This window comes from Theropithecus gelada, chromosome 4, assembly GCF_003255815.1.
Source record: "Theropithecus gelada isolate Dixy chromosome 4, Tgel_1.0, whole genome shotgun sequence".
Lineage (NCBI taxonomy): Eukaryota > Metazoa > Chordata > Mammalia > Primates > Cercopithecidae > Theropithecus > Theropithecus gelada.
This window is the reverse complement of record NC_037671.1, coordinates 88,782,966-88,792,509: the sequence shown is the minus strand read 5'-3', so window position 1 is coordinate 88,792,509 and position 9,544 is coordinate 88,782,966. Positions and strand designations below refer to the sequence as shown.

At 45.7% G+C, this 9,544-nt stretch overlaps 1 pseudogene; it reads right to left on the bottom strand.

Annotated features, from left to right (window-relative positions):
• Nucleotides 1-234: 234 nt before the first annotated feature.
• Nucleotides 235-3,549, bottom strand: LOC112622626 (annotated as a pseudogene).
• Nucleotides 3,550-9,544: the final 5,995 nt, after the last annotated feature.

Here is a 9,544-nt window from a genome sequence, read left to right as displayed (position 1 = left end):
GAACTATTACTGAATTTTCTTTTATTATCAAATACAAATCGAGCATATCCTATGTAAAAAGCTGATGGCCCTTTTCTGCATATTATTTCAGATCTTGTCTTTCTATCTCCACAAGGATTTTCTATATATTTCTCATAAACAAGAAACTCCACATATTTACTACTTACCTTATGGGTGAACAAAAAAATCACGATTAGGTTTGCAGAACCTTAAAGTTGCACCGTGTGTGGCTCATTAGTGGAAAAATTGCTGCTGGTTGCAGATATAAAGGCTCTGATCAGGTGGCTGTGGGGCCCTAATCCAGAATGAGCACAGTTATTTTGATCAATGGAGTTTAACCTAGTCCTCCCCCAAGGTTCAAAATGTCCTCTGGTGCTTTGCAATTTTCTTACAGTATTTTTTTCTAATTGATATCAAGCTGGGACCTCTCCTGGTATATCATATTTGGAAACGAAACGTGAAACAAATGAGAATTTTCCTTTTGCGTTGGTGAATGCATACAGTGATTTATGTTTGGGTGCATTTCTTTCAGTCTGTTGATTGTTCTAGGAATCGATGCTCGTAGATCAATGAGTCATGTCCGATTTCATAAACAAGTGCCTGGGGTGAGTCTGGCCTCATAAATGCGGACAAATAATAATGGAGTGGCAATCAAACCTAAAGTCTTATTGCAAATCATGACATGCTGAAAGAAGAAACATCTCAAAAAGAGAATAAACATTTTTAGGGTCGGGTGTGATGGTTCACGCCTATAATATCAGCACTTTGGGAGGCCAAGGCAGAAGGATTGCTTGAGGCCAGGAGTTGGAGACCAGCCTGAGTAACATAGTGAGACCCCCGTCGTTACCAAAAAAAAAAAAAAAAATTAACAAGGTATTGTGGTGCATGCCTGTAGTCTTAGCTACTCAGGAGGCTGAGGAGGGAAGATAACGTTAACCCAGGAGTTCAAGGAGGCTGCAGTGCTATGATTGCACCACCGCATTCCAGCCTTGGTGACAGAGCAAGACTCTGTCTCCAACAAAAAAAAAAAAGAGAAAAGAAAAAGAAAGAAAAGAAAAGAAAAAGGCCAGCACTTGGTGGCTCATGCCTGTAATCCCAGCACTTTGGGACTAGCCTGAACAACATTGCAAAACCCCATCTCTACAAAACAATACAAAATTAGCTGGGCATGGTGGTGTGCACCTGTAGTTCCAGCTACTCGGGAGGCTGAGGTGGAAGGATCACTTGAGCCCAGGAGGTGGAGGCTGCAGTGAGCCCAGATCGGGACACTGCACTCCAACCTGGGCAACAGAGCAAGACTCCGTCTCAAAAAAAAAAGAAAAGAAAAAAAGAAAAAGAAAAAAAAAATAAACCTCTCCTCCTCTTCTTCTTCTTCTAAAGAAAAAAAAAAAAACTCCTCTCCTCCTCCTCCTCTTCTTCTTCTTCTTCTTCTTCTTCTTCTTCTTCTTCTTCTTCTTCTTCTTCTTCTTCTTCTTCTTCTTCTTCTTCTTCCTCTTCTTCTTCTTCTTCTTCTTCCTCCTCCTCCTCCTCCTCCTCCTCCTCCTCCTCCTCCTCCTCCTCTTCCTCTTCCTTTTCTTCCCCCTTCCCCTCCCCCTCTCCCTCTCCCTCCTTCTCTTCCTCTTCCTTGGAAAAGGAGGTTTCCGAGAGGTGGTGCCGCCTCAGCGCTGCACAGCCTGCTCTCTAGGTACAGCCACCCACGTGGTCAAGCGCTACAGGCCCCACCTTCCAGGATGGCTAGCGGCCGCCTGCCTCCCAGGCCCCAGCACAGGACACAGGGGATGCGAGGGCACACAGCAGCCAGGCCTTTCACTGGGCCGCGAGCTGCCTCGAGGTGAACAGGTCCGTGGGGGCGGGAGGGTGTGCAGACATCCGGAGGCTGAGGGCCGCCCCTCAGAAGCTGGTGTTCCTTGGGACTGGCTGTTGGCCGGAGTCGCTCCCCCGGCTCCCTTCTCCGGGAGGGATTTCACGCGGATCTGGTTGCGCAGCACAGCGACCCTCACCATCCGGCCCTGGGCGCTGTGCTGAAACTCCCGCGATTCGCAGAGACTTCTCGAAGGTGGTGCTTGCGCTGATCCACATCCTCCCGGATTTGCTGCCTCAGCTCACCCTCTCGCGCTGCCACCGTGGGGCTGAGGGCGTGGCCATCCTGTGTGTGTTGAGGGCGCAGTTGCGAATCTAGGCGTACAGGGTCCTGACGGTGGGGCGGTGGGGGAGTGGGGGTGAGGGAGGTACACATGTCCGAGAGCAGGTTGTCCTACATTTCCTCCTTTTTTGTTTTTTTGGAGACAGAGTCTCGCTTTGTGTCCCAGGCTGGAGTGCAGCGGCGCGATCTCGGCTGACTGCAACCTCTGCCTCCCAGGCTCAGGCAATTTTGCCTCGGCCTCCCGAGTAGCTGGGATTACAGGTGGGCACCACCACAACCGGCTACTTTTTGTATTTTTTAGTAGAGACGGGATTTTGCCATGTTGTCCCAACTGGTCTCAAACTTCTGGCCTCAAGACTCAAGGTGGCCACATCGTCCAGCATCTTCAGACACGAGGCACACTTGGACTCGTGGAATTTGAAGACGATGTCTCCAACCTGCGGCTCCAGCTCCAAGAACAACTTGAAGGAGCTGCTGGAGATGAGGTGGCGCTGCAGCTCCTGCCGGTCGAAGGTGGCCAAGGCGCACAGGCCCCCAAAGACGGCCTCGTTGCTGGGGGACAGCAGCTCGGGGACGTCACAGTGATCAAACCAAGCCAGCAGGGAGCATTTGGCAGCCTTCTTGTGCTTCCTCGCGGCCAGCTTGGCCAAGCCTGCAGCGCATGGGAGTTCGGTGAGGACCGCCTGCGCCTGGTTGGTTGCCCCGCTGTCCTCGCTGCTCGGCAATCTGCAGGATGGACTCGGCCTTGCAGACGCGGCTCAGCACGTAAGGCCAATGTTGCAAGTAGACGCTGACCTTGAAGACATTGAGGACATGTTGATGGTGTGCTTGGCGCTGCTGCAGTAGCCTCAGGCCGTGAGTGACACTTGAGGGCATTGCTGAATCATCGTGGCCACGCCTGCTGCGCTCCTTGGTGGAGTTGCCCTTGTAGTTCTTCAGGTCTGCGTCTGGCTTCTCCAGCTTCAGCAGGGCCTCCTTCTGAGTGGCCTCCACCCAGGCCGTGTCCAGGGGCAGGGGCTCCACGCCACTTTCAGGGATGGCGTCAGGTGAGTTCCGCAGATTCCTGGTGGCCTCTAAGAGCTTCCGGTGGACCTCTTCGTACAGGTCCACGTTAAAGATTATCTGCAGGAAGGAGAGTGCCATCTTCAGGGCCTCCGCCCTCAGCAAGGGGCAGTAGTCAGCCAGCAATAAACTGCAGCGGCTCGATGCGCATCCGGCAGCTGCAGCCGCCAACGCACTGCTCCAGTTCCAGGGTGGAGTCCACCACGTAGTTGACGTCGGGTGCATTCTGCAGGTCCTCCGGGGGATCCTTGTCGACTTGCATGGGCACCACGGCCGCCTGTTTAGAGCAGCGTACAGGACGACAAGCTGGCCCTCAAGATTAAGTTCCTGGCCGTGCGGGGCAGGAGGTCACACCTACAGCAAATTTTATTGTGTGTGTGTGTGTTTTTTTAATGAAGTGGAGTCTTCCTCTGTCACTCAGGCTGGGGTGCAGTGGCGCTCACTGCAACCTCTGCCTCCCGGGTTCAAGCGATTATCCTGCCTCAGCCTCCTGAGTAGCTGGGATTACAAGCATGCGCCACCACGCCCGGCTAATTTTTGTATTTTTAGTAGAGACGGGGTTTCACCATGTTGGCCAGACTGCTCTCGAACTCCTGGCCTCAAGTGATGTGCCCTCCTCAGCCTCCCAAAATGCTGGGATTACAGCCATGAGCCACCGCGCCGAGCCCCTACTGCAAATTAAGCACCTGAACCATCAGCGGCATCTTGCACCTGCCCCACCACAGCATGCCGTCCATTTCTGTGCCAATACTCTATTATTATTATTATCATCATCATTATTATTATTATTATTATTATTATTATTATTATTATTATTATTTTAAAGATAGGGTCTTGCTCTGTTGCCCAAGCTGGACTCCAACTCCTGGGCTCAATTGATCCTCTTACCTCAGCCTCCTGAGTAGCTGGGACTACAGGTGTGTGTCACCATTCTTGTTGTAGCAATACTCTATTAGGTCAAAACAAACGACTCAAGAAAGTATTTTTCTTTTTAAATAGAGAATCCGGAAGCCAATAGTAACCTTAGAAACCTAGGTCTGATTTTTTAGAGAAAGAATGAGAATTCCAGAGAGGTCAAACGACTTGCCCAATGCTGATAGACCAGGTCTCCAAACTCTCAGTGTGCAGCATCTTTCACTAATCACATCTCAAGCATATAATCTTCTTGCCATCTTAGAGGTGTTGACTGCAAGGGCATCACTAGAATCCAATGAGGGTTTCAGATCACGGCTCTGAGGCACATTTCTAAGCTTGCTCTTTTCCATATAAAATGTAGAAGTGCTTAAAATTACTGATAGTTCATCGTTATCATCTGCCTATTCTATTTTTGGTCATTTAGTTTTTAAAAAAGGATGATAATGAAAGGTAGACAGGTGACATTAAACTTTCACTAGCCTGGCACATCAGCCCAAAGTACGAATTATCTGTCAGAATTAACTAGAGGTAAAAACATATGCTGTATTAATAACTGTATTTGTACAGTATTAGGTAAAAAGTCACCTGAAAAGTAACAGATGTAATATCTTGAATGCATTTATCAGAGTCAGAATATTAAACATTGATAAGCAAAGGATGCATGTGTAATCTCTCAGAGAACAATAAAGTTAAGAGAGGTAAAATTGAATTAAAAGTAGTCAACCTAAAAGAAATTAAAGAAGAGGAGAGGAATTAACACAGAGGAGGTAGGACATAATAGACGAAAGAGTTGGATGGAAGATTTAAATTCCCCCACAGAAAAACAATACTTCATCCTTAGGACAATTGCAGAGATTAGTGCCTCCATTAAAGTCTTGAAAGGGGCCAAGCACAGTGGCCCCTTTCAAAGGGCCAGCACTTTGGAAGGCTGAGTCAGGTGGATCACTCGAGGCCAGGAGTTCGAGACGAGCCTGAGCAACATGGTGAAACCCATCTCTACTAAAAATACAAAACATAGCCACGTGTGGTGGCACATGCCTATAATTCCAGCTACTTGGGTTGGCTGAGACACGAAAATTGCTTGAACCTGGGAAGCAGAGGTTGCAGTGAGCCAAGGTCACACCATTGCACTCCAGCCTGGGGCCTGGGCAACAGAGTGAGACCCTGTCTCAAAAAAAAAAGACACTAAAGGTGCAGCATGGTACTACCTATCTCATCCTTTGTACAGAAAAAGAATAATAGATCTTAGAAAATTATCACCTTAATCATGCACTGACTCCAATTGCAGTTACTGCTCCAGATGTGGTATCTTTAATGGAAGAAATCTAATTAGTCTTGTTACACAGTATGCAGCCATTCACATGGCAAATACTTTTTCTCTGTATCGATTTGCAAATATTAACAGAAGTCATTTGCCTTAAAAAAGAACAAAGTGAATGAACTGTCTTAACATAAATTTCAAAAACATTCTTAGTGACTGGGCACAGTAGCTCACACCTGTAATCCCAGCAATTTGGGAGGCCGAGGCGGGTGGATCACCCGAGGTCAGGAGTTCAAGACCAGCCTGACCAATATGGTGAACCCCCATCTCTACTAAAAATTTTAAAAAATTAGCCAGGCGTGGTGGCACATGTCTGTAATCCCAGCTACTTGGGAGGTTGAGGCAGGAGAATTGGTTGAACCTGGGAGGTGGAGGTTGCAGTGAGCCCAGATCGCACACACTCTAGCCTGGGCAACAAGAGCAAAACTCCATTTGAAAAAAAAAAAAAATCTGAGTGAATAAAGGAAATCACAGAACAATACATACATTGGAATACTCTCATAAATTTAAAACTCTCAAATAATTCTATATGTTGTTTATAGAAATACATATTTTTATGAAATATATATATATGTATTTTTTTTTTAATTCTAAGCTTCCATGAGCTGAGCAGGCCTGACATCTGAGAATGGCTCCTTTCTTGATTTTTATAAGGCCCTCGAGTGTTAAAATGTATGCTGCCAACCTCCAACAATTTGCTTTTATCTGGCAGGGTCAACAATACATCTTTCACCATCTTGCCTGAGGGCTACATCAATTTTCCTGTTCGCTGCCATAATCTAGACCACAGAGGTCTAGATGATCTTGATATCCTCCGGAATACCATACTGGGTTGCTACATTGATAACTAATGCTGATTAGACCTGATGAGCAAGAGAAAAGTACCGTAGATGTTTTAGTAAGAAGACAAATGCAGGCCACAGGGTAGAATACAAGCCCCACAAAAATTAAGGGACCTGCCACTTCAGCAAAGTTTCTAGAGATCCAGTCCTCCCCAAGTGAAAGTAGTTTCTATCCCTTGCACTGCAACTACCACTATCACCAACACCATACAAAAAAAAAAAAAAAAGGTGCAAGGTTTGATAAGCCTTTGTGAATTATGGAGGTCATTTGATATGCTACTCTGGTCCATTAAATGAGTAACCTGTAAGGCTGTGAGTTTTACTGAGAAACAGAGAAAGAAAAAGCTCTGCAGTAAGTTCAGGCTGCAGTGCAAGAGTGTGCAAAATCCCAGCAAATTCGATGAACTCAAAGAAACTTTAGCTAATAAATATGTGATATGGTTTGACTGTGTCCCCACACAAATCTCACCTTGTATTGTAATAATCCCCAGGTGTCAAGGGTGGGGCCATGTGGAGATAATTTAATCATGGGATGGTTTCCCACATAGTGTTCTCGTGGTACTTAATAAGTCTCATGAGATATAATGGTGTTATAAATGGGAGTTCCCCTGCACAAACTCTCTTGCCTGCCACCATGGTTGTGAGGCCTCCCCAGTCATATGGAACTGTGAGTCCACTAAACCTCTTTTTCTTTATAAATTACCCAGTCTTGGGTATATCTTTATCAGCAGCATGAGAACTGACTAATACAATATGTCACATGGAGGCTCTAGCAAGCCTCAATAAAAGAATCACAGTGCAGAGCTTCAGCGTTCTGGAGCATAGCTATGCGCTGTTAGAGACTGAATGCCTGACCATGGTACATAAAGTGACCAGGTGACCTGAGATATCCAGAATGAAGTGGGTATTATCTGACCCATGCCACCATAAGGTTGGGCACACACAGCAGCAATACGTCAATAAGTGTAAATGTTATATACAACATCAGACTGAAGCAGATCTGGAAGGTGTATTAGTTACATAAGCAGACTCCTCTGATACCCAATACTGTACCTGCTTCTTTTCTCACTCAGTCAACACCTAGAGCCTCAGGTGAAGTTCCTTATGACCAGTTAACTGAGGAGGAGAAAAAATATTTGGGCCTATTTTCCAGATGTTTCTGACTGATGTACCAGCAAAGGCCAGAAATAGACTGCTGCAATGTTACAACGCTAACCAGGAGACAATGATGAAGGGAAATTCTCTTGGGGGGTAAAACTTTGAGCAGCATGTATGATTGTCTTCTTCAACTGGAGTGGGAGAGGGCCAGACATAAGATGTATATTCAAGGGAAGTGGTTAAAGGTTTGACTGGATGGTTTAAGACTTGGAAAAAACAAAATGTGACAAGGTCTAAGAAAAAGGTATCGTGAAGGGGCTTCTAGGATTAGAGACAAAATGCGAAGACATTTGTGTTTTATGTCAGTGTTCACCAAAGACACCTACTGTAGAAGAGAATCTCAATGAGATGAACAACATAATACATTCTGGGGATGTCAGTCTTGTCTTTCCCTTGCAAATCCAGTGCTTGCTCAATGGACCCATATACAAAATCACCATGGTGGTGAGAAAGAAGGCGATGGGCTCAGCGACATGGACTTTGACTCACCAAAACTGACCTGGGTGCCTCCATTGTGGAGGGCTTAATAAGTCAAGAACAAAGTCAAAGTTAAGTCCCAATATGGACTAGCCACCTACCTACTAGCAGGTTTCTTACATCAGACTGACCTTATCCATGGAGGGGAATGTAATTTGTTCTCATTAGGAGAGACATATTCTTCAGCACGGATTTACCTCCCTGACCTTAATGCTTTTGTCAGCACCACAAGCACAGCCAAACGGAATACTCATTCACCATTATGGCATTGTATACATTTTCTGTTCAAGAAACAGATTTCACAGGAGAAGCTCAGCAATGGGCTTATGCTCACGTAACTTTTCAAGAATTTAAAAAGAGGGAACACATTCCAATTCATTTTATGAAGTTAGCATAATAACTTGGATACCAAAACCTTACAAGACATTAAGAAAGAAAAAAACGTAAGCCAATCTCACACACAAAAAAACAACAGAATATCCTAAACAAACATTAGTATAGTAAACTAAATCCAACAATATATTTAAAAAGGACATAATATATTAATACTTTAAAGTTGGGTTTATTGTGTTGACAAGGAGTTTTAAGAAAAAATGAAATAAAAATAAAGTTAAGTTTATTCTGAAACTGCAAGATTTAATTTTTTTGATGATTTATTTTACCACACTTAATAAAGGAGAAAATAAATAAAGGAGGAAATTTTTTTTTTTTGATATGGAATCTCACTCTGTCACCCAAGCTAGAGTATAGTGGTACAATTTCAGCTCACTGCAACCTCTGCCTCCCAGGTTCAAGCGATTCTCCAGCCTCAGCCTCCCAAGGAGCTGGGATTACAGGTGTGAGCCACCATGCCCAGCTAATTTTTGTATTTTTAGTAGAGACAGGGTTTCACCATGTTGGTCAGGCTGGTCTCGAACTCCTGACCTCAAGTGACGCATCTGCCTTGGCCTCCCAAAGTGCTGGCATTACAGGCGTGAGCCACCGCGCCCAGCCTAGAAAGAAACTTTTGTAAGCTGATAAACAGTACACATTTTTTCCTTTTTTTTTTTTTCTGAGACAGGGTCTCACACTCTCTCCCAGGCTGGAGTGCACTGGCACAATCATGGCTCACTGGAGCCTTGACTTCCCAAGCCCAAACAATCCTCCCACTTCAACCTCCTGAGTAGCTGGGACCACAGGAGTGTGCCACCACACACTGGCACCACCACGTCTGGCTAATTTTTTTTTTTTTTTTTTTTGTAAGACAGATTCCCACTATGTTGCCCAGGCTGGTCTTGAACTCCTGGGTTCAAGCGATCATCCTGCCTTGGCCTCCCGAAGTGCTGGGATTACAGGCATGAGCCAGTGCACGCTGCCAAGCTTTGTGTTCTTGATGTAGAAGCTGGTAAAAAGGAAAAATACATTAAATAAATGAGTAAATAAAAGAAAGCAGGAGGCCGGGCGCGGTGGCTCAAGCCTGTAATCCCAGCACTTTGGGAGGCCGAGACGGGCGGATCACGAGGTCAGGAGATCGAGACCATCCTGGCTAACACGGTGAAACCCTGTCTCTACTAAAAATACAAAAAAAAAAACTAGCCGGGCGAGGTGGCGGGCGCCTGTAGTCCCAGCTACTCCGGAGGCTGAGGC